Consider the following 27,307-nt stretch of genomic DNA (forward strand, 5'->3'; position numbering starts at 1 on the left):
CCAAATCATCAGCGGTTGGCAAAATTATTAGGATTGATATACTGGGTAGGATTGCTACGGATGATTCCGACAACAAATGTAGGCATGTTATACACCATTGTAAAGATAAATCAATTGAGATTTACGCTATAACAAGTTTTAGTGGGGTTGACAGCCTAGAAAGCAGCATACAACGGAACTTCGTCACCGCCTGATATTTTTAGAAAATGCAAGTTAAGTACCTTGTGTTATATTAAGATATAAATGGGAATTTTTTTCTGAGACAAGTGCCTGTGACTTCAAGTCTTAACCTCCCATTCATATCTAATCTGGCTAGACATGGTATAACTGATGACCCGAACATTAAAAATAACACTTCTCTACAAAATGTGTAATCACAGGTCCGAAATATGATAAGACAATATTTAACAAATCCCTCAGATACAGAAACACTGATTGCTTTAGTCGAGAATATGCCAGGCAATGGACTAAATCCGAAAAGAAGATGTAGATGCTCTTTCTGAAGGGGTAAAGGTATTTGATAAAAAAAAATGATAAAAAGAAACGATTGGGTCTTTAAATACAGATGTTTCATCGATCTTGAAATACCCAAATGTTGCTAAGAACATGCCCAAGGTCATAACAAATATTTTGTTGTCCCCACAGAGCCAAAACATGCTCGTTTCTGTGTGTAAATCATATTATATCATCTGCTTGATAAATGAATTAGACAATTCACTTGGTAATTTTACATATACCCTCGTGACACTACCAAAGAAAAATCATGTTTCTCTTCCGAGTTGGTCGTCCTTCACTTTTTAAAATTTTTTTTTATCATACCTTGATTACATTAGAATAGTTATCAAAGGTGCCAGGATTATAATTTAGTACGCCAGACGCGCGTTTCGTCTACATAAGACTCATCGGTGACGCTCAGATCAAAATAGTTATAAAGCCAAACAAGTACAAAGTTGAAGAGCATTGAGGATCCAAAATTCCTAAAAGTAGTGCCAAATACGGCTAAGGTAATCTATTCCTGGGATAAGAAAATCCTTAGTTTTTCGAAAAACTCAAAGTTTTGAAACAGGAAATTTATAAAAATGAACACATTATTGATATTCATGTCAACACCGAAGTACTGACTACTGGGCTAGTGATACCCTCGGGGACCACACGTTCACCAGCAGTGGCATCGACCCAGTGGTGTAGATAGTTATCAAAGGTACCAGGATTATAATTTAGTACGCCAGAACCATTACAAACAGAGTTGTATTGCTTGGTCTTCCAAGTTCTAAACGAAAACAGGCTCTTTTTAAACTATTTACCTTAATTTTGAGTATAGCTGTTCTATACATAAATTTCCATTAATGCTTAGCCCATGGTGAAAATTTGGCCACATTTGTTCATTTTCGTCATGGAATATTAAATTAAGCAGAAACGTTTCGTAGGCGATTGGTATATAATTCCTGTTTTTTTTTTAAATCGACACACAACGCTGTGTCATCCACTTATTTAAAGCATCAAGTTCATCAGCAATCTCTTAGCCGGGCTTTAGAGCTTATCCTAGGGTTAGTGTGAAAAAGATGTGGATACCTAACATATGTTTCACACTATGTATACTCATGTGTAGTTTATATATTGTATGCCTATAGGTAATTGTTATGACTTTGGTAAATAAAGATCAATGTATCATTTACTGTCTGACATCATTATTATCGAAAGATTTAATATACTGTAACTATTTGGATTCTACAGTACATAGAGAAAAGTGTCTATGATAATGCTGATTTTGTTTTTTGCATTATGTATTACGCAATTATTTCAGCATACAGACAATTATATTCAGACTACAGTGTATTCATATCATAGCAAATTCCAGACGGATTTAAGCTGATTTAAAACAACATTACAAGGAATGGACGCACATTTTAGATATTTCTGATAAAATGTTTGAAATATATGCCTGCTTGAAACAAGAAAAAAATGAATAAATTTTAAGTACTTGAATATGCTGTAACTCCGAAAAAAATGTTTTTACATGTACTTATATACATGTACTTCTAAATGGAGCATAAATTGTGGAAGAATTGATTTGAGTCTATACCAACATGACACAGAGAAATTGTCTAACAAAATGATGTGAAACATCGTTTTCGCCCCCCCCCCCCCATTTGGCAAAGTATTATAAAGGATTTCTTGCAAATTTGTATTTAATCCCACTAACAATCGATCACAATATTGGAATAGTGTCCGTGTTGTCTGTCATAAGGGACTCATTCACCCATCAGGGAAATAGAGAAGATAGGAAGCATACATAAAAAAACAGTCATGAGGCATCCTACAAGACTACAAATTCAGAGAAAACAGTCACGAGGCATCCTGCAAGACTACAAATTCAGAGTTACAAGGCGTGTTAAAGACATGCTGTTTACTCTAGCACTATCACTTCTGCATGCTAGAATGGAAGAAACATTAATGGTTGATCTGGTGATTTTCATGTGATTGTGGACTTTCCGATTGGATTTTCTCTGAGTTCAGTATTTTTGTGATTTTACTTCTTAGGGATTGATGCCGTTGAATCATGCAACCGATTTCCTTATACCCACATGAAATAATGGAAGCAAAAGGATTGGTGACTTCAAACATTCCAAAATGAAATATTGTTAAAAAAAAGAGCAAGAAACCAAAACAGTAGATCATTTGAGTTTATATATCACAAGTCAAGAGATCCGAAAATATTCTTTTTTTGCCAAAACATATTTTGTTTAGTGGAACCACCCTTATAAGAGAACATCGCATGATTAGAAAGATATCACGGCTGTCGTCCAACAGTTGGACTGACAAATGAGCTCGCCTTCTAGTACACCTTCATGTATCTCAACGACTTGATCCTACACTATGCAATATACAGATACAGATAGAGATAGATACAGATACAGATAGATACAGATAAAAACAGATAGAGATACCATTCGTCGCTAATTGGAATAGCTGATCACCAAAACGTATGAAGATAAGTACCAACAATATGCAAAATCTAGTTGATATAAAGCAACAACCCTCTGATGGCTCAATAGGTAGCTCCTATCACATATTACATTAAAAAGGAAATAAATAACTGCAATCATTCATGCTTATTTTACCATATAAAAAAATGATTGCAAGGTGTTTTGCAACAATAAAATTTAATGTTCTGCGGGTGCAGCCATAGATCCGACCGACCCTAGACAGTTGGAGGAAGTATGGACACTACATCCAAGCTTAATAATGCTCCGATTTTTTTTTATCTTGATTAAATATTTGACACAGAATGAATGAAGTCATAGAACTGAAAATATCTAAATTACATTTTACCTATTATAGTCCCATATACAAAATCTAAATACTCTGTTAGGTACAGCATATTCAAGTTCACCAATAATTCAAGTATATCTATATTTATTAATGTACAATGTTAGCTAAGTTTTTGTTTCCGCAAAAGATTTCACGTCGGCATTTCCATTGTCTGCAAAGTTGAATGCACGTTATAGTTGTCTACAGGAAATAATAAGAATCTGTAAAGTGCATCACATAATCAATTAATTGATCGTCAATTGGAACATCTCAGTTAAACAGTAATGCATCATGCTATAGATTATTGAATCGCTTCGAAAACAAATTTTGTTCGTGGACACAGGCATGCACTGGATAAAAGTTATCAAATGTACCTGGCTTGTAACTACTGGGCTGTTGATACTCTCGGGGCTGGTGATACCCTCGGGATCGAATGGTCCACTAGCAGTGGAATCGAACCAGTGGTGTAAATAGTTATCAAAGGTACCAAGTTGATAATTTGATACGCTGACGCGCATTTCATCTACAGTCTACGTAAGACTCATCAGTGACGCTCAGATCAAAAAAGGTTAAAAAAAAAAAAAAAAAAAAAAAAAAAAACCAGACAAGCATAAATTGAAGAGCAAAATTCCAAAAAGTTGTGTCAAATACGGCTAAGGTATTCTGTGTCTGGAATAAGAAAATCCTTAGTATTTTGAATAATTCATACTCTTGCAAACAGTTTATTTTATTCTACAATAATTTATAGAAATTACCGTATAATTGATATTCATGTCAACACCGAAGTGTTGACTGCTGGGCTGGTGATACCCTGGGGGACGAAACGTTCACCAGCAGTGGCATCGACCCAGTGGTGTAAATAATTATCAAAACGGATATAACTTAAATATTTGATATTATGTATCAAGATTCTTTTTGAAACGTTTAAAAAAATCTCCAGTAAAATAAAACGGTCGGTGGTAGATAAAACGAGTCCGACATCCGATCTCTTGAGTCCAAACATTACAAGTAGTTCATCGAATGTCTAAAATATTAGATATTCAGATGTTCGTTAGATATTTTTATCTGTCAGATATTAGTAGTACGTACCAAAGATGGTAGTACTACACTTGGACTTTGTCATGTTTGCAGGCATTTTCTTCAAACTTATTTCATTCAAGAAAAAAGTGCATAACTGCAAAATGTTCTTGATTTGTAAATGCTTGCACTTCCAACATTTTAGATATTTCCCCATACGAGATCGTAAATAACGAGTGCCTAGTTTCAGCATTTTCCAGTTGATCGGGTTGAAAAATATGATACATACGTGTAATACATTGAAACTGATTTTTTTTATTTGTACTACAATAACCAATTACTTTGGAATTAATAAATATTCATTAATGGTGTGACTTTGTTATTAAGGTTGAATTTGATTATAAATGACGATCTCAACTCCATTTATTATCACAAGAACTTGATGGATTAATAGCACAGAACAATTGATTAACATTGGAATTACATTGGAAGTCAAACAAGAAGTGTTTAGATTTGCCTACAAAGTATTTACTTGTTAAATCGACTCACTAGAATTACAATTGATTATATGCAAACAGCAATCTTATAAAACAAATCTCATGCTTGGTATTCTAATGGTTAAATACAATCAAATTATCTGTTTCGAAGATCATGATGGACTTGTTCAAATTGCTTTTGCCTGAATCATGTCCCCTTTTCCTTGTACGTGACATCTCGGATTAGACTTATTACAGAATTTATACTTACATGAGCAACACGACGTGTACCACATGTGAAGCTGGATGTGTTAATCCTGCCGGGGTACTGAGATCCCCCTGTTTATTAGGTTGGGTTCGTGTTGCTCATCTTAAGTTTAAATGTTTTCATAGACTGTTGTCCGCATTTTCGGTTTTTTTTTGTCATGGCGTTGTCGGTTTGTGTTCGAGATGAGTTTGATTATCTCTTTGCTATCTTCCACCTTTCTTCAAAAGTACTCGTATCATTTTTACATTCGATAAAAAGCTATTAAAATTACCACAACTAACAAGCATTCTGAGAGTATTGCATGGCAATATATATTTTCACATTCAATAAAAAGCTATTAAAATTACTACAACTAACAAGTATTTTGAGAGTATTGCATGGTTAAAATTAATTTTCCTGTGACAACATGCTAACTTGATCTATTATTTTTCGTATTGTAAACTATATACGAATTATCAAATCATTATCTTCAAGGATGACGAATAAAGTGTAGAAAACCTGATTATTTGCGTGAATTTTCTAAGTCTGAGGACCATAACTCTGCAAAATAATCATCCGTACCAAACAAAATTTGAACTTGATCTGTAACTAGTTATGGTTAAAGTATATTTAAACCAGGTGCTCCGCAGGGCGCAGCTTTATACGACCGCAGAGGTCGAACCCTGAACAGTTGGGGCAAGTATGGACAAAACATTCAAGCGTGATACAGCTCTGAATTTGGATTGTGATCAAATTTTTGACATTACATGGGGTTTTTTTTACACAAAACAAATGTCAAGATTTTACAAATCAATTAAAGATTTCTTCTTCAAACTTTTTAAATCTAAAATTAAATAGTTGACACAGCATAGGTTTCTGACACAGAATGAATGTGGTCTAATGAACTTAAAAGGTTTTTTTTGCCTTTGAGCAATTCACTATGCTGTTGAATATTAATCCTCTCAAAAAAATGTTTGAAGAAATTTTCTTTTTATTTATGAAATCTGAAATGAGAAAAATTTAAACCCCCCCCCCTTTTTTTCACATCCCCGTTTCCCTTTCTCCAAAACTGATATCAATTCAAATTTCTAATGGAGTTTGCAACAATAACTACTCTTTTAAATACATCATAAAATATTAAAATGTAAAATAAAGTGCTTGTTATCACTGAATGGTAAAGATTGGTTGGTAGTAAAAGTGAATATACATTGTTTATTGTATAAAACAATAAAAAAAACTTCATCAGCAACATTTTATATTGGCAAATTTCCAATGAAGTTATTTACATAAAGTTATTGGCAAATAAAAATAGAAAATGACATCATAGTCATGTCTGGCAAATGTCCAACATACATTATCTAAAAACATTTGAGATAAGATAAGGAAAAAAAGCTTCATCAGCAACATTTTATATTGGCAAATTTCCAATGAAGTTATTTACATAAGGTTATTGGCAAATAAAAATAGAAAATGACATCATAGTCATGTCTGGCAAATTTCCAACATATATTATCAACTACTATTCTATACAAAGAAAGATAACTCCAATTGAAAATTAATTGCTATTGCACAATATTGTGCAATTAGATATTTCTTGCTATTGTGCAATACTGTGCAATTGAAAATTTCTTGCTATTGCACAATACTTGATATGGAATCCTGATTTGGACCAACTTGAAAACTGGGCCCATAATCAAAAATCAAAGTACATATTTAGATAAAGCATATCAAATAAGCCCAAGAATTTAATTTTTGTTAAAATCAAACTTAGTTTAATTTTGGACCCTTTGGACCTTAATGTAGACCAATTTGAAAACTGGACCAAAAATTAAGAATCTACATACACAGTTAGATTTGGCATATCAAAGAACCCATTTATTCAATTTTTGATGAAATCAAACAAAGTTTAATTTTGGACCCCCATTTGGACCAACTTGAAAACTAGGCCAATAATTAAAAATCTAAGTACATTTTTAAATTCAGCATATCAAAGAACCCCAAGGATTCAATTTTTGTTAAAATCAAACTAAGTTTAATTTTGGACCCTTTGGACCTTAATGTAGACCAATTTGAAAACGGGACCAAAAATTAAGAATCTACATACATAGTTAGATTCGGCATATCAAAGAACCCCAATTATTCAATTTTTGACGAAATCACACAAAGTTCAATTTTGGACCCTTTGGGCCCCTTATTCCTATAATGCTTATTTGGGCCCCTTTTTGGCCCCTAATTCATAAACTGTTGTGACCTCAACTCCAAAAATCAATCCCAACCTTCCTTTTGTGGTCATAAACCTTGTGTTAAAATTTCATTGATTTCTATTTACTTATACTAAAGTTATTGTGCGAAAACCAAGAATAATGCTTATTTGGGCCCTTTTTTGGCCCTTCATTCCTAAACTGTTGGAACCAAAACTCCCAAAATCAATCCCAACCTTCCTTCTGTGGTCATAAACCTTGTGTCAAAATTTCATAGATTTCTATTCACTTAAACTAAAGTTATAGTGCGAAAACCAAGAAAATGCATATTTGGGCCCTTTTTGGCCCCTAATTCCTAAAATGTTGGGACCAAAACTCCCAAAATCAATCCCAACCTTCCTTTTGTGGTCATAAACCTTGTGTTAAAATTTCATTGATTTCTATTCACTTTTACTAAAGTTAGAGTGCGAAAACCAAGAATAATGCTTATTTGGGCCCTTTTTTTGCCCTTCATTCCTAAACTGTTGGAACCAAAACTCCCAAAATCAATCCCAACCTTCCTTCTGTGGTCATAAACCTTGTGTCAAAATTTCATAGATTTCTATTCACTTAAACTAAAGTTATAGTGCGAAAACCAAGAAAATGCATATTTGGGCCCTTTTTGGCCCCTAATTCCTAAAATGTTGGGACCAAAACTCCCAAAATCAATCCCAACCTTCCTTTTGTGGTCATAAACCTTGTGTTAAAATTTCATTGATTTCTATTCACTTTTACTAAAGTTAGAGTGCGAAAACTAAAAGTATTCGGACGACGACGACGACGACGACGACGACGCCGACGACGACGCCGACGACGACGCCGACGACGCCGACGACGCCAACGTGATAGCAATATACGACGAAAAATTTTTCAAATTTTGCGGTCGTATAAAAAATATCAAAATCACCAAGCACGAAGAAAAAAAGGGTAGAAAACTGATTTGCCAGACTGACGGATGACAGACAGACAGGCGATTGGATTGCAACCCTATAGTCCTTTTCGACTTCAGTGGTAAGGAAATATTTATTAAAGTATCGTGTCTCATGGATTATAATGTATTAAACATAAAAGAAAATTAAAAAAATATGTTCTTTTTCATTCCGTTTGGAAATATTCTTGAAGCATGTTTAGAGTTGTATAAGTTAGTTATAGCACCATAGATTCGGAACAAGGTCCCAAGCTGGCGCAGTATTTTGATGAAACCAGGACCAGTGACATCAATTCTGTATCTCTGCCCTAAATGATAGAAATGTTCACAAATCAGGAAACTAGTAGATCATAGTTTGTAATTCAGGCCGTCCGGGATGATGGTGGTGGCTATTTGAACTGTCACTGGAAAATGAAGGTATATCAATCTCTTCATAGATACCAGGGTACTTTAAATTGGATAGGGACATAAATTTTGCCTTGCAATAGGACACCTACAGACCCCTCAAGGAGTTATTGCAAGGGTTCTAAACTATCAGAACAGAACAGAACGGCTAAACTCCAAGATCACTACTTATTTAAATAGAAATCTCATGCAATTTATAAACCATCTCATAGGATGAATAATCCATCAACGATTACGTGATATGTATTAAAATGAACATTCATAATTCTGCTATGTATGTTAAAAAGTACGAAATAGAATTGTCCAAATCTTAACTTTGATTCGGGGGGAATTGGTCCAATTTCTTTTTTTTTTAAGTCAGTAAATGAAATAATTATGATAGGAAATGTAAATATCTAAATAGAAGAATATGCCAAACATGAAATTTGTAGTTTTATCTTTTTTTTGTAGATGCGTCAGTTCCTTAAAGTTATAATAATATGATCAGATAATTAGTTGGAAAATCTCTATGAATTTGTAGCTTTGTTGACCTTCGTGTCCGTTATTGCCATGCTAACCTCGTTACCGTCTCACCATCGTTTGTAAGTTACTATACTTGGCAACGAAAGTGTTATTAATGGTCAAAATAACAAAATAGTCTTTAATAAAAGGAAATTGTGTATTGATTAACCTTTACAATTATATGACCATCTATCAATTTGCCTTCCGGTTGATCAATACACTCACTGGAAAGTGTAAAATTGCTGCTGACCTTAGTGCTTGTTTGGATAGATTTTTGTATTTTTTGTTCTGAATTCGTTCATATGAATATAAAACGGCCGCATAGCGTAAAATTGCGAGATCTTGATGAAAGTTATATCAACGAAAATATACCAAGAAGAAGCCATGCGTATAATGAGTTTTTTACGAAGTGCTTCCAGACACTGATTTAGAAATTGGTTATTTAATTTTTTATACAGAAATGGACCATACTCTATTTTAGGACGAAATAAAAAAAAGTTATAATTACTATCACGTCACACTGCGTGTAAATTGACTGTTATACTGTTATATTGACATTTTACTATTTCTGTCTTATAGCTCTTCAACGGTCCTCGGATTTCAAATTTTTGGCTTTGAGCGTTCCTGATGAAGGTAATCCAAATTCGGAAAAGCGCTTCGGATAATTGAAATTATTAAATGTGTTGTTTTCAATTTTTTACATCACTGTGTCGATACCTCTGCTGATGGACTATCAAATCCCCGAGTGTAGCATCAGCTCAGTAGTCAGTACTTTGGTACTGACATGATTTAACAAACTTTTCTAATATTGTCCGTTTATAAAGTTTGAAATTATTAAGAAACTAAGGTTTCAACTCCCTCAGGCAAAGTTGACATTAGATGAATTTGGCTATCAATTTTAGGTATTTTTGTCATATAGCTCTTCAACGGTTTCGGAACTTATACATCCTCCGATTTCAAATGTTTGGCTTTTGGCGTTCCTGATGAAGGTAAATTCAAATAAACAGCTGCGCCATGAGCGCATGATACGCCCGACGTTTTGTGTGGAAGTTTTATGCAATAATCATAAATAGTTTCTGAGAAAGTTTTAAGCAATAACCATATATTGTTTTTGAGACACGGCGGAACATGTGAAACCCCAAACCCTGTTTTTTTTTCGAAAAACTAAATATCACTAAAATAAAATTTTGAATCAAAACCAAAAAGTATACAGATCTTTAGATTAATATAACAAAGAAGTGTGATAAGTTTTAAGCAATAATCATAAATTATTTTTGAGATACGGCGCGACATGTAAAAAAAAACCTCCCCTGTTTAACAAAATACTCAATAACTCCAAAATAAAGTTTTGAATCATCAACAAAAAGTATACAGATCTTTAGATTAATATAACAAAGAAGTGTGTAAAGTTTTAAGCAATAATCATAAATTGTTTTTGAGATACGGCACAACATGTAAAAAAAAACCTCCCCCTTTTTTACAAAATACTCAATAACTCAAAAATGAAATTTTGAATCATCACCAAAAAGTATACAGATCTTTAGATTAATTAAACAAAGACATGTGTAAAGTTTTAAAGCAATAATCATAAATCGTTTATGAGATATGGTGCGACATGTAAAAAAGCCCTCCACCTTTTTTACAAAATACTCAATAACTCAAAAATAAAATTTTGAATCATCACCAAAAAGTATACAGATATTAAGATTAATATAACTAAGAAGAGTTTAAAGTTTTAAGCCATAATCAAGAATCGTTTTTGAGATACGGTGCGACATGTGAAAAAAACACACCCCTGTTTTAGTTACAAAGTGCCGTAACTCAAAAAGTTTTAATCTTATTTTCACCAAAAAGTATACAGATCATTTGACCATCATAAGAAACAACTATGTTAAGTTTCATGAAATTTGGATAAGTCGTTCTCAAGTTACGGTGCGACATGTTTACGCCGGACAGACAGACGGACGGACAGACACCGGACATTTGTATACCATAATACGTGCCGTCAAAATTTTGACGGGCGTATAAAAAGCGCTTCAAATCCAGAAAAGCGATTCGGACGCTTTGAAATTATTAAACCTGTTGTTTTCAATTTTTTAACTCGAAAATATGTAAAAATGAGACATCACTTCAATGTACAAATTGATACAGTATATTATAAATATTTGAAGCTTAATATTACTTCTGTAATTTAGAGAAATCTGGACACTTGACGTATTAGTAAAATTCATTTTTTCAGTTTTCCAGTTACCTTGCAAAGATCGCCTTATTTTGAGAATGTAGCAAAAACACTATGTTGTGAATGCTAAAAAAATATTCTTTATTATTTTTAAAATCATCCCCACAGAATGATTTAGTCTCTCTCATTATTAATAAACAATTATTTTTATTATTAATACAAAAAAGTATATATACTGGGCGGAAATAGCTGAAGTAATAGTAATATTACATAATTTTATTAATTATGTGTTTTATTTTGATAATAATATGTTACATTTATACCTTTTTTCTTCGGATATTGTGCATAACATTGGCAAGAGTATTATTTTATCTAACATACTATATCTATGTTATTACACATTCAAATGTGTTTGATTCATTCATGATCTTATTTGGTTTTGTCGATCTTCGTGACAATCCTTCTATTGAATCTTTTATCGATAAAATCGTTTGATTTATTTTGATAATATATGTCGAGCTCTGGATAGGCTCTATTTATGTCTCGTTGTAAATACATATCTGACAGACTAACCTAAAGTCATCTCTCCTTCAATATTATATTCCTTATTTTTCAGTTTTAATGGACTTCTCCTTTTTGAATTGGCCTTGGAGTTCAGTATTTTAAACACAGAATGGGCATATTATAAATATTCGCATACCGTAAAGGAAATACCTCATACATTATTTGAAAATCTCATAAAATTTTGAGACTTTAAAAGTCTTTCCGATTTTCAGCTTTGTCGATAAAATCATACCTGGAAAAAGTGATTTAAAGCAAATAAAGTTACATCGTAGTTACTGTGAATACTAGTCATGCTAGTGTAAAGCCAATAACAACCAAAAACATAAATTATGTTCTCCCAGAATAAATATGACTGTAAAGTTTCTTCAATAAAGCTGTCAATTTCTTTAATATCCATTCGTTTGGGAAAAATTGAATTAAAATGGAATTTAGTCATTTATGGAACTTTTAAGTCTCAATATCGTAAACAATAACAGCACAAGAGATAAATATTTTTTAGTGCATGACACATGTAGCAGCCATATTTTTCTAATTGGTATTCATACATAATCTTTATAAACTGACGTATTTATGTTGTTTAGAATCTTGGAAATAGTATTGTGTACTATTAAACACGTATACTGCTGTGTAAATTTAAAGATGTGTTAAACAGTCAAACAGAAATATCATACTTACACGACATTTTGTAACCATCAGATTTCCATATAACATTTTTCAAAACACAAAATTCCTCTCAATAATCACTACATATGAAAATTTGAACAGCACACTTCTCTATTGATAATCATTACCACCAACAAATAATTACATGTCTCTAAGGTGTTTATGTAAAAAATCTGTGTTTATATCTCATTACGTACATTGATAGAGAAAACTGTTTGACATTAATCATTCCGTAACTACCTGCTTCTATAACATAAACAACTGCGTACTCCAACGTATAACAGTATCGATCGATTTTTAAAGTCCGTATTCTAGGATTTTAATGGTGTAAAGATGCATAGCTGAAAGGAATCGTTCTAATACACGTGATAACAATAAAACCAGATATGAGTTTTTTCCCCGAACAATTATTGATGCATTCCTTCATTAAAACAGAAGGAAAAACACACTCTGCATCTGCTGTGTATTGGGTTAATTTAACCTACAGTGAAATCAGCTGTTTCAGATAATTTGAAACATACAATGTGTGTTAAACATGCAAATAGTAGTGGTAATCACCTATGATTATGGAGATAAAAAAAGAAACAAACAAAATCAATACAACTTGAAAACTCAAGTATCGTCGCAGCTGTAATGCATTGATTCTTAATAAAAATAATATGACATGAATATCTATAAGTATGCGAGTATTTCGATATGGATTGGTGAACTTTTTTCTAAAGACAATATCGTTCCAAAACCAATGGCACTAGGGCAGCTGTTAATACCTATTTTCAAAGAAGAAATTAAAAGCAATTATTTAAAAAAAAAATTGTTCTCTTATCATAGATTTAGAGAACTATTGGAGGTTTTTCCGCACATTAATTCACAATTGTTGAATCGAGATCAATATAGACATGCCATTGTTTTTTCCATTCAAATGGAAAATAAAGTGCTTCGTTGAGCGCAGCCTGATGTTGAACACTGAACAGTTGGGCCAAATTTGGGCACAATATTCAAGCTGATACTGTCTGAATTTGGATTGTTATCAAAGGAGTAGGTCCGGTAAGGACCGATTTTGGCCTCAAATTTCAGGTTCATCTGACGAAAGATTTTGACCACTTTTTAAACACTTAAGTGTCTATTTTATTTGAATTAATTAGTTTATGTGAAAGATTTTAACAGATTTAGTCATTAAAAACGATCCGATTCAAGCTCAAATATGAAAATTCTACCTAATATGCTGAAAAATGTCACTTTTCAGATGGTTTTTGGTAAAAATGAAAGTGGCCGCATCCGTGTTCATCCTCAACCTTTATATATGTTATGTATTATCATAAAATACAACTTACATTTCAATATTAAGGATGAACACGAATGCGGCTACTTTCGTTTTACACGAAAACCGTCTAAAATTTAACTAAAATGCTAGAATTATGAGGATTTCAGTAATTTAGCATGACTTAATGGTGCTAGTACCGGATATATGTGCATTGTATTGTCAAAAACAGCCCATATTTATGTAGCAGAAGCATTCTACTGTCCAATAAATAACTAAAGGTTTACATTTTAACAATTTTGTAAAACTGCTATATTTTGGGGCCAAAAAGGGGTCTTACTGAACCTACTCCTTTTTGACATAATATAGGTTTCTGACACAAAACACATGTCAAGATCTTACAAATCTATTTCGCAATACTGCATGTGCAACTAAAGATTTCTTCTTGAAACTTTATAAAAATTTGAAATTTGAAAAAGTTTGAAAATTTTTTTGAACCTCTTAAAAAAATTGGACCCCCACACTTTTTGAATCCCCCCTTGGAGCAATTACCCCCACACTCGATCCCTGCCTTTCCTTTGTAGTATGGAACCTTGTAGTACAATTTCAGAGAGTTCCATACACAAGCTATTATCTGGAAACTAGTTATATGCATGCTATTGGCCCCTAATTCCTGCATGAATGGGGCAATAACCCCTAAACTCAATCCTAGCATTCCTTTTGTGATATGGAACCTTGTGGTACAATGTCAGATAGATACATACTCTTAAATACAAGGTATTGTCCAGAAACTACAAAAATGCTTGTTTTTGGCCCCTTTTTGGCCCTTAATTCCTAAACTATTGGCACCATAACCCCCAAAATGATTCCAAATCTTCTACTTGGGGTATTAAACATTGTGGTACTATTTTAGAGCAATTGAAATACTAATATACAAGTTATTATCCTGAAAGTAGAAAAATGCTTGTTTTGGGCCTCTTTTGGGCCCCTTATTCCTAAAAGGTTGGGACCATCGTCCCCAAAATCAATCCCAACCTTCCTTTTGTGGTAACGAACCTTATTAATTTCAAAGAGATCCATTCACGTAAACTAAATTTATTGTCCGGAAACCAATGTGTCTCCGGGCGACGACGACGACATCATACCATTATACGATTTTTTTTTTGCGGTCGTACAAAAATGAAAACAACTGGTTTACACAGTCACTTTACGCATTAGGAAAAAGAAAATCTGACATAAAGCTCTAAAATGCAATTAGGGAGATACACATCTACTTTCGCTTTAACAAATTGATAGCCTTATTTAATCAATATGGTTATATATTATATAAATTTTCAAGAAAAGGGTATATAACTGTCATATGATTACTTACATGACACAGATTATAAAATAAATGGTTTCTATGTACTTTTTCTAGAAATAAGATTTACCATTATCATTTCTGGGATCGAATTTGGTTTCTTAAAAGCGATAGTTTCTATGTACCTTTGCATGAAATAAGTACAAAAATGGCTACTTCCGATTTACAACAGACCATTTGTGTTTGTTCTTTTTGTCAGGTCATATGTTGTTTAACATAATCCAAATAATCTAAAGGTAAATGACCTCACTTCAGTATACTCCAAATCTAATATGTATATATGGCGAAGAACTAATCGTATTGAACAGTTTATTTGAATATATTTTTAAGAGCACTTCGACTCAAATGTTCCGGCGTTGAATCAAAGCGTAACTTAGAATTTCAAAAGGACCTTATGTCAAATAATTTTAAGGTTTTTGAAGAGTTGCGATAACAAGCTAATCGCAAAATTTAGAACAAGTCCCTGACTTTTGACAATGTCTCTTATTTGCTGTCTTTTACCTAGGACCTAATATAAATAAAAAAAGTATTGCTCTCTAGGTCTTACGGTTTATGAGTTACACACAATACCGTTTATGTGGGACACACAAAGGAAAATAAATCTGAAGACAAGTAACCGGATTGCTTCCGTCTAAGTTGAATAGATCATAAGAAAGTAACAAACAGTTTGAGGAAAAATATTAAGCTATATCTTTTACTGCTTCGAGGGAGAAGCGTTTCCCCAAAAAAAGGTATACGGGGATATAACTCCCATATGGAATAGTCTTCGGTAGAAAATATAGCTGTTTGTTATCAGATACCAAATATCTGCGTACCCGAAGAAGTATTTAGATATTACAATTCCGAGTTTAAAGTAAACACCGGGAATAAGGAACTTTGTTGCAGCGCACATGTAGTTGAAAGATGGCACAGGTAGAACTAATAAATGTAGTCATATAGTACACAGGTAGAAGAGTAGAGCAAAGGTTAAATATTGAACAGGTCTAACAGTGCACCAATTGCCGCACCATATATACGGACTATGCAAAGTTCGTGGACTTCCAAGACATTTGCAACGGGCGTAAGAAGCCCAATCTCTAAGTAAACGGTATTAGTTCTACAAACAGTGCATCTTCAAATTCATGGGGTGAACACATATACGGTATCCGATAGTCAAACGTGACACAATTTTGCATGGTGGCAGTGATAATTGCACCTGCAATAGAATAAAACATGAACGATGAAGACTTGCATATACAAGAATTTTGGAGAAAGATGGTAAACAAACGATGGTGAAATTGAGGCAAGCTCAAAACACTACGCGTTTGACACTACAACATTTCACTCCGTTAGATCGAGTGAGAAATGCAAAGGATTTTGGTGATAGCACAGAGCCCACAACGAGCTTACGATGTTCTTGTGCGGTTTAGATCTAAAGAAACTGAGCGCAATATATGAGTGTGTGATAAGCAAGCAACGCACAGCACACAAAGCACCTCGCCTGCGACAAGTAGCCAAACTTCAGTAGATGTATCTTATATCTTTAGACATAAGAAAAGAAAAACGAAGGGAAAAGCACAAACGCTTGGAAAGATTACGACAAGAGAAAAGATATCAAAATGACCAATTATGTGTTTTGTGTACGGTAGTTGTCTGATAATTGAGATGAAGATGAACATGAGTTCTGCCACTTCACATGCACAGAGTGTCTTTTTTATTCAGCAACTGAAAATAAAATGAATAATGAAACATAAGCGCAAGACTGTTTCTCACAATCAGAACAAAATGTCACGAGTTCATTTGAAGGGAAGTGGCAAGTGAAACCTTACCAGAAGCAATTCAAACTGTATGGCAATAGGTGAACAGAGCGTACCAGCTCGCACCCATTGAAGTCCAAGAAACATTACCAAAGGATCATTTCTATGATGCATTGCATGAAAACACGACTAGGATAAAGATTTAATTACAGTCCAGAAAACAAAACTTTAATCAAGCAACAAAAGGTTGATGAAAATGATTGATTCGTTTTCTCAGCAATTATAATCCAGTGGGAAATCTAGTGACAAAATATTACCTCCCCTGTAAATCTTTTCAATGTCTATCCAATTTTAGCAAGGACACTATCAATTATAAATTCACGGGAAAACTTTCTAGTAAATATTGAAAATAGAAATAAGTTAAGATAAAAACAAAACTTTATAATTTAAAAGTTATCATTTCCCTCCTTAAATAGTAAACAATGAGAACAGCAGACTAAAGCCAAGAGCTAGGTGTAAAATTGGTTTAAAATGTTGTTATGCGAATGAATTCCTGGAATACCAACTTAAAGTTATTTTATAACTGGCCTTATACCTCTCTATCATGCTAATAATCTGAAAATATATATGCAGTTAGTAATAGATAGGGTAATAACTCATTGATTTAATAAATACTGAATTGGAATCTATTCGAAGGTTGAAGGGAGGATTCTGGCATTAAAATTCCCCTTTGAACGGAGGATAGAAACATTGTCACAGTTGACAGACAGCAGCAAGATTAGATTGTTAATGTATAGAAGTACACAAATAGAGCAGTTCATAGAGCATAGGTGATTATGTTGGTCAGACCAGATATATATAGGAAGATGTGGTGTGAGTGCCAATGAGACAACTCTCCATCCAAATAACAATTTATATAAGTAAACCATTATAGGTCAATGTACGGCCTTCAACACGGAGTCTTGGCTCACACCGAACAACAAGCTATAAAGGGCCCCAAAATTACTAGTGTAAAACCATTCAAACGGGAAAACCAACGGTCTTGTCTATATAAAAAACGAGAGTTCACTTTTTGCCGTCCAAGATATAAAGGATGTGCAGTTAGGGACACGTCTCATATATTGATAAAATGTAAATAACAAAAATACTGAACTCCAAGGGAAATTAAAAACGGAACGTCCTATATAAAATCGCAAAATCAAAATCTCAAACACTTCTAACGAATGGGAAACAACTGTCATATTCCTGACTTGGTACAGGAATTTCTTTATGTAGAAAACGGTGGACCACACGTTGTTTTATAGCTAGCTAAACCTGTCACTTGTATGATAGCTGCATTGAATTCCATTAAATTGACAACAATGTTCGAGCGCAACAAACAGACATAATAGAAAAAAACGTCAAAACTTGGAGTACAGAAGTCAACATTGTTATATAATCTGAATTACTATAACACAAACAATTGTCTCAATAAGGAAACACTAAATGGCATATAGACAAAGAACATAAGCAAAATTGAGACAAAAATTCTAAATTGACATTGACACAATCACACGGTGACGGGATGCATACGTACCAGGCCACATCATAAGTATATAACCAACTAGATGTGTCAGAACAACCCAAATGTCCCCGTCTAAAAAAAAATGAAAAATCTGCCATTCCAACAACACAAATGGACACAAACATGCATGGAAATATTCCAACTCTCAAGACCAATACTAGTTCAAGTTGATGAAAATTTCCTTGATCAATGATGAGTAGTAAAATTTCAAACTACCAGCAAACAGGAATTGGATGTATTGCTGATCTAACAAGATGTGTTGAAACGACATGAAAATCAGCATACCGGAACGAAACACAAATTCGATTTGTAGCACATCATGGTTAGCTCACATAAAAAAATAAATAAGTCAAATATCTGAATCTGAAGGCGTTTACAAAAAAAAACCAGGATAAATGTGGTTTTAAACCATTAATCAGTCACAATTCCGTAATTTCGACTTAAATTGGCAGAGCGAAATCAGACTTAAACTTGATCTGTAACTTATCACTGTTAACTGACATACCAAAAAAATCAACACAATATCGTTTAGAAAAAAAAATCGTATAATGGTTTGTTGCGGAATGACGGAATGACGGACAAGGGTAAAACTACACGGCCTCAACTGTTGAGAGTAAAGAAATATCGTAACACACTTGTTGCAGTGATGGAATCTATATTACTCGCTACAAATCAACTTTATCAAGCTGCGGACCAAATATCCAATACTTTCCATTGAACACTTTGACGAAAATTTCCTAGTAAAATCAGTGTTGTAAAATTTCACTTTGACGAAAATTTCCTAGTAAAATCAGTGTTGTAAAATTTCAAACTATCGGCAAACAGGAATTGGCTACATGGCAGATGTCAAAAATGCTTACTCGCAATTACTCAATACTATCAAGTTGCAGACCAAAAAATAAATCATTCGCTTTCATCATGAGAAGCCAAGAAACCTTTGACGAAAGATTTAAAACATTCCCCGTATATAAATTTAGAAAGAAACTAAGGTTCCAACTCTCTCTAGCAAAATTTACCTTAGTGCTACATGAATTTGGCTATAAACTAGACCCAATGTGGTCACTAGCTTCTAACGTTTCTACGAATTTATACATTATTGATTTTCAAATTTTGGGGTTTGTACTTTACTCATAACGGTATGTAAAGAAAAGCGCTTCGCAAGCATCAAATTATTCAAAGTGTTGTTTTCTATTATTATAAACACAAATGCTAGTAATACATTACACTAAAAATAAAAGCAAGAATGACTGGCATATTTTATTCACTACAACAAATAACCTCCAAAGTATGTGTGTTGACTGGCATGAACCTTACGGGATTCATGCCTGTGTTGTATATACACACGATCACCTTTCACTAACTCCATGATCCAGACATTAGTACTAGAATCCCAATTACCCTTGTTTGTCGTTCCATAAGCAAATTTGGTATCATTCCTCATTACTTGATAATATACATCTGTTTTCGAATAACCTGAAATCACACAACTAATTTGGTAGATGCCTTTTTCCGGCGCTGTAAAGACTCCTGTGCTTGGATCATACCCGTTTCCAATGTTTGTTCTAACGTCGTCAAACTTGTATATCATTGATCCTGAATATGTTGTATGACTTTTCAGGAATGCAAAAAAAGACTGGTCTCACCTTTGGAACTTTAAAAAAAAAAGACACCCGCCCAGTCAGCATTTTTAAATTTTAATAAGTAAATTCCACTAGAAAATATGATATAAAATAAAAGTTTGGTTAATGATAATCTTCATGTGTGCCCTTGTCATTAGAACCTCTAAGGAATATCCTTTTTTTTACGTTCCTTATTTGTTTTTTAGTATGTTTGGAATTCTACATGTATGTTCAATGTAACTAATTAAAAAAATAAAACATGTTGTAAGGTATACATGTATGGCACGCTGTTATTATATTTATTCAATTTCGAGATATCTTATTTAGTTAAATAAGATATCTTATAAACTAATTGAGATATCTTAATAACAAAATGAAATATCTTAATAACAAAATGAGATACATGTATCTTATATATTAATTGAGATATCTGATTTATCAAATAAGATATCTTATATATTAAATAAGATATCTTATTAAAATGTTTATAAAGATATCTTATTAAATATATAAGATATCTGATTTAAAATATAAGATATCTCTATTAATTTATAAGATATCTTATATATTAAATAAGATATCTTATTAAAATGTTTATAAAGATATCTGATTAAATATATAAGATATCTGATTTAAAATATAAGATATCTCTATTAATAACATTAACGGTACCAATTTTTCTGCACCAGATGCGCATTTCGACAAATAATGTCTCTTCAGTGATGCTCGTGTCCAAAATATGTAAAATCCAAAGCTTATATAAAAGATGTAGAGCTATAATCCAAAAGTTCCAAAAAAGTATAGCCAAATCCTTGAAAGGAATCAGAGCTTTGCACGAGGGAGATACATTCCTTAATTTATAATATTTTTTAACATTTTGTAACAGCAAATTTAATAACACAAAAAATCCGTATTTTATAAGATATCTTATTAACTATATAAGATATCTTTTATATAGTTAATAATAGAGATATCTTATTTACTTTATAAGATATCTCCATAAGTTAATAAGATATCTCTATTAGTTTATAAGATATCTCTATTAATTAATAAGATATATCTATTAGTTTATAAGATATCTCTATTAATTAATAAGATATCTTATAAAGTATGTATTTAAAAGATATCTTTATAAAGAAGTAAGATATCTTATATACTTTATAAGATATCTTATTAATTAATAGAGATATCTTATTAACTTATAGAGATATCTTATAAACTAATAGAGATATCTTATTTACTTTCAAATTAAATAAGATATCTTATAAAAATTAAAGATATCTTAATACTTAATAAGATATCTTGTTAAATAGATAAGATATCTTCAAATTTGAATAAATATAAAAACGGCGTGCCATATACATGTACTTCCTTTCTCATTTTACGATGTTTTTAATCGGACAAAAATTATTAAAATCAAATTTTTAGAATTTAAATTTAGTTTTGTAAATTAAATACTCACCTTCATAAATTTAGACATCAGTCCACTCGCTGAATTATTGAACCGGAAGCCAGCCAGAAAAAGAACCATGACCCCGTGACAACCTTTCCCACCTGACACCTGCGCGTCCTAAACCTTCATCATTTATTCCTTAAAATGCTAGGCACTAAGGGGGATGAAGGGGAGGGGGGAGGGACCTCAGATTTACGAAGGTGAGTATTCAATTCAAAAAATTTGATTTTAATTCTAAAAAATTGATTTTTATTACATTAAATACCTCACCTTCATAAATTTAGATAACAGAATTTAACGAAGCGCTGAATCCCCATCACTAGGAGGAGGAAAAACAACCTGTTAAGCAGCAACAAAAGGCCCTAAAGAATAGAGGTTGTCACAATGAAGAGGCATGGACCGTAAATAATGGTTATAAAAGGCACTATCAGACCTCCAAAAACCAGCTGACATGATTTCCGACATAGAGGAGGAATTAAAATGTTCCAAGAAGAGGCCAAGGCTCTTACTTCATGTGCTTTAACTTGATGTTTAACTTAAACTTCAGAAGAAGCAGACTTATAAGCCAAAATGACAGTATTGCAAATCCAGGTAGAAATAAGTTGGGACGAGAAAAAGCTGATCTCTTCGTAGGCTGTGAAGAAGAAGAGGTAGAAGCCTTGGGTTGATGAGAAGAAGAAGGATTGTTAACCTGGGTAGTCTTGACAAATCTTTTCCCATCAGTGACCTTCACATCCACCTTGACCACAGGAGGGGCCTTATTCACCTCCTCCTGTAACTGCTCTAAGGAAACAGAGAACAACTTGTCCTTAGACAAAGGAGAACTGACAAGTCTCTGCTGAAGAGCTTCAGAGACAGTCGATTTATCAGGAATCTCCTGTCTCTCAGCAAAAGTAAAGTTGGCCACAGTACCAAGAAGAAGGAATTGAGACATTCCAAGACTCTTGTCTACCTGAAGCAGCATAGACCTCAAGTCTAAAAATTCCTCCCCTTTGTCCTTTAAAAGAGACCCAGCTGCTGACAAAAAGTGCTCAGCCGTCTCAAGAACAAAAGTCAAACACCTCAGATTATTCTCTGACTTGACATAAGAAGCTTGAGAAAGTCTGAGGCCATACAAAGGTTTCGAACCAAGTAAACTAGAAAAAGCCCTGTCACAAGCAGGAGCCGACATACCCAAGGAAGATCCATGGATCTCAAAGTCCTTAGATCTACATCTCCCTGGGTAAGAGGCAGATCCGAAACCAGAACTTACTACCAGCAGTTTTGCTAGTGTTAGCAAGATTCTCAGCCAGAGAAGAGTTTACAAAAGACAAAGCAGTTGTAAAGTGCCCAGACTCTGGGAAAGAATGATACCCCTTAGAATCTGGCTTGACTAGACCTGAACAAGCCATGAAATCCGAAGGAGTAGAAGAAACCCTAGGTGGAGACGACATGGGCATATCTGACATATCCCTGCGAATAGAGTAGACCAGACTCCTAAGGCAATCCGAGTTGCCTGAAGAAAGCTCCTTATGAATGAAAGCATCTCCCTCTGTGCTTACTACACTGTCAACATCTGAAATACCACCTTGGTCATCCAAAAAGTTACCTTCCTGACTTCTAGGAGCCAAAGAAACAGAGTCATCTTCCAACAACTGTCTAGGAGGTCTGGGAGGGTCCTGTACAGGATCCTAAGACAGACCCCTAGACTCCATAAGATCAAGCCTGTTACCAAACTCCAAGAACTTAGCATTAACAGTAGCTTGAATCTTATATATGGAGGTGGTAAGACTCCTCATCTCATCCTTAAAAGAGGTTGACTCTGAAGAGGGTCTACCACCAAACCCCTGACCAGACCAAACTGATTGAGCCGAATATGGATCAAAGGGCTGGGGATAAGGCGGCAAGTTGGGCATACCCATAGGCATGGGAGGGGAGGCAAAATTCATGGGCCACCTAGTCCTAGAAAAGGGGTCACTCCTGATGCCAGCTGGTAGAGTCTCCTGCCTACTTGTCGTGCAAGACACTGGAGACGTTGGTATCTCTGCAGGCCTAGTTACGGTATGTGATACCCTGCTAGGCCTAGATAACCTCAACTGACTAGCACCAGGAGTGAAAGGCAAAGTCCTGACAGGAACAGGTTCTGAGTCCTGTTCCAAACTAAACCCGAAACACCTGGGATAAACTCCAACCTCCGATCCCAAAAATCATCGGAATGGGTGGCCGAACGCCTAGGGGACAACAAATTACTATTGGAAGTGTGTATTTGACTGTCACTTACCTCTTGGGTAGCCGAAACTTGAGTTTTATCCATAATATTCAGAAAAAATAATGATAAATTTATCCAAATATACTTATAATTAACAAAAATATCAATTTAAATTTCTATATATATAAATAAACAACTTGTTTGCAAAAAATAAACTTTTTCCTTCTCCTCCACAAAAGCGTGCAGCATGCGATGATGAACCGGAAAAAATTATGAAGGTGTAGGACAAGCAGGTGTCAGGTGGGAGAAGTTGTCACGGGGTCATGGTTGTCAATATGTGTCTACTAATGGACAATGTATGAGAGTTCTAGTTATATGCTCAGCAATTAAAATCAACCCCCTCCCATGAAAAATGATAAATCGGGACACTCTATACATAAAAAACTTCTGAACTCTGAACTTTTGGTAACTGTTTGCTTTTAAGGTTGGCTTACATAAACATAACTTAATAATAAGAAAACAGACTAGGTTCATTAAAATTTAAAATTCGAGATATTTGAATTTAAAATCTAAATGTACCTTGGATTCTGTGTCTGTGGTCTTTTATATTTATCAACATCTCAAGCAGATCTTCAGTTATACATGTTGTCTTTCCTAAAATATTTACAATATGACTTAAGGATGTACTTAGGTGATCTTAGGTAAAATTATAAAAATCAAGAATTCAAAATTGATACTTTAATATGGAAGAGTATTAGTTAAGGATCAAAATAAGCTAAACGTATTGATAGGTCATAGAGCTCCTTTTCGAGATATTTGATTTATTAAATATGGCGGGAAAAGGCTGACTCGGACTTTTACCTTATATTTGCATTGGTATTATTTGGGTCTCAAATCAAAAGAAAGACAGTTAAGAATCTGCTAAAATTTTGTCAAATGACCTTTTATGAGCTATTAAGTCTTAATTTAAAGATAAATAGGTGTTATGGGGCAAAATATGTTACCTTATATTGTATGGAAAAACACCAAGGAGTCCGAATATTTGAGACTTATTCCAAAACCTCACCTAAGTACATCCTTAACTTACTTAAAAAAACGTCTAAAACCAAAAACATTTTAGATCTTTATAGAGTCACAGTCATAGTGGGTCTAATTGGGAACGAACACTATGTCATTCAAGTGTGCAAGTATATCAACCTCTCTACAAATCGTCTAAGAATGGGGCACTGAATCCATTTGGATACACGGAATATTAAAATAAGTTTTACTACACGTTCTTATTCTAGTGCATGACATATATCGGGAAAATGTCATGCTCAGTTCACCAAAGAACATCATACTTTGTATTATCTGGCATCAGAGTTTTGAAACGTGACTTTTAAAGGCTGGATAAATAATTTACGTCTAACGTGTATGGTTTGGATTTTACCGCAAGAGGGAAGAAATAGATCGGAACTGAACAGTATATCTCAACACAAGAAGAGCTTTGTTGCCTTAGCGATCGTTCGATTCCTTATTTTCATTTACAAGGTGTAGGTGCTAAGCAAGGACTTAAACAGTCAATTGTCGATTGACAAAATTTCGAATACATAGACGGGTATTTTTCAAAATGTAACTACGACGTGTGAAAATATTCATTATTACGCGATATCGTAAATAGTGAATATCTGAAGAAAAAAAGTTAAATCACAAAAATACTCCGAGGAAAATTTAAAACGAAGTCCCAAATTAAATGGCAAATAAAAAGTTAAAATACATCAAACGAAAGGATAACAACTGTCATATTCCTGACTTGGTACAGGCATATTCTTAAGTAGAAAATGGTGGATTAAACCTTGTTTTATAGCTAGCTAAACCTGTCACTTGTATGACAGTACATTTCATTTGTCTATGAAGCAGCTTAAAGTAATTGTATATTGTAAGATGATCTGCGTCTTTCCCTTCAAGTGTAGTTCATTGTTTCTTTTTGGCAAAATTATTACAATTCTAAACTGTTTTTAAAAATGTATTAAGTCCTTTGGCTAAAATCTATGCAGACAAACTCATCATAGATACCAGGATTAAAGTTTGTATTAACGCCAGACGCGCGTTTCGTCTACAAAAGACTCATCAGTGAGGCTCGAATCCAAAAAAGTCAAAAAAGGCCAAATAAAGTACGAAGTTGAAGAGCATTGAGGACCAAAATTCCTTAAAGTTTTGCCAAATACAGCTAAAGTAATATATTCCTGAGGTAGAAAAGCCTTAGTATTTCAAAAATTCAAAAGTTTAGTAAACAGTAAATTTATAAATATGACCATATCAACGATAATTCATGTCAGCACAGAAGTTTTAACTACTGGGCTGGTGAAACCATCGGGGAATTAAAACTCCACCAGCAGTGGCATCGACCCAGTGGTTGTAAATAAACTCATCATAGATATCAGTATTAAATTTTGTATTTACGCCAGACGCGCATTTCGTCTACAAAAGACTCATCAGGGAAGCTCGAATCCAAAAAAAAAAATAAAAAGGCCAAAAAAAGTACGAAGTTGAAGAGCATTGAAGACCAAAGTTTTGTCAAGTACAGCTACTGTAAGGTAATCTATTCCTGAGGGAGTTCAAAAAATTCAAAAGTTTGGTAAATTCAGAGAAGTGTTGTAAAGTTAACCATGTTTATCAATTATAATGATGCCAGACGAATTACATTTAAATTTCACTGGTATTCGCGGATCTCCGGGCGGGTTTTCAAAGCTCCATTAGAGCTTATATTTGCAATTGTCTAGTAAATACCGACTACATATAAAGCTTCCAAGAATAAGGTCTTGATTATGGTTTATAACTTAAAATTCTTATAAATAATATTAATAGTTGTACCGTGTCGTAAGTAATGAAGACAATTGAGTAAAATCTGTATTAATATTTGAATGAAATTATTTACTAACCTTTGGCGGCTTCGCATCGTGCCTCCGCTATCGTTTGGTTTTCGCAAATGAAGAATAATGCCAGCGCTACAATGGTGCAAAACATTTTAACGTATAGTCACGTAGGCTGGTGTTCGTGTAGCTTCTGTAAAGGTTCGTTGTATACTACTTTTCCTAGCTCTGGTTCTAGCTGTATGTTTTGAGCAAACCATAATTTTTGATAGAAATTTGATACATTTAATAACCATATAACACGCTATCTTAAATTTCAGGTTTTCCTAGAATCAGATGCTGATTCAAAACGGAAAGTCACTTATGAAATGGCAAAATCAAAAGCTCAAACACATCAATCGGAAGGAAAACAACTGTCATATTTCAGACTTTTTACAGGCATGTTCAATACAGTACTTTACAAAACAAAACCCTTTTACAAGTAAAAAGTAAAAACACAAAAATACTGAACTCCGAGGAAAATTCAAAAAGGAAAATCAAAAATCAAAAGGCAAAAACAAAAGTCCAAACACATCAAACGAATGGATAACAACTATAAAGTCCATTGTCTCACTGCTTGTTAATCACCTCCGGCAAGCTAGTCTAAATTATGATTACCAAATAATTTCAATTTTGGTCGTAGATATTTTATTGTAATTGGCGAGCAACCTTGTTTATTTCCGATTGGTAGAATGCTTTAAACAGA

General features: G+C 33.5%; 1 protein-coding gene and 1 long non-coding RNA gene across 3 annotated transcripts in view; both read right to left on the minus strand.

Annotated features, from left to right (window-relative positions):
• Positions 1–12,983, minus strand: part of LOC143067648 (thrombospondin-2-like) — a 35,054-nt gene extending 22,071 nt beyond the window's left edge. The window contains exon 1 of one of the 2 annotated variants that reach the window (XM_076241072.1): positions 12,730–12,983. The gene's annotated coding sequence lies outside the window, so the exon portion shown is untranslated. The other variant, XM_076241069.1, reaches the window with a different exon arrangement.
• A 6,710-nt stretch (positions 12,984–19,693) lies between these two features.
• On the minus strand, positions 19,694–26,787 carry LOC143066376 (uncharacterized). The gene is made up of 3 exons (XR_012975584.1): positions 26,632–26,787; positions 24,290–24,364; positions 19,694–20,101 (listed from the first exon to the last, which is right to left on the minus strand). It is a non-coding gene; the product is annotated as an uncharacterized LOC143066376 (long non-coding RNA).
• Positions 26,788–27,307: the final 520 nt, after the last annotated feature.

Source organism: Mytilus galloprovincialis, chromosome 3, assembly GCF_965363235.1.
Source record: "Mytilus galloprovincialis chromosome 3, xbMytGall1.hap1.1, whole genome shotgun sequence".
Classification (NCBI taxonomy): domain Eukaryota; kingdom Metazoa; phylum Mollusca; class Bivalvia; order Mytilida; family Mytilidae; genus Mytilus; species Mytilus galloprovincialis.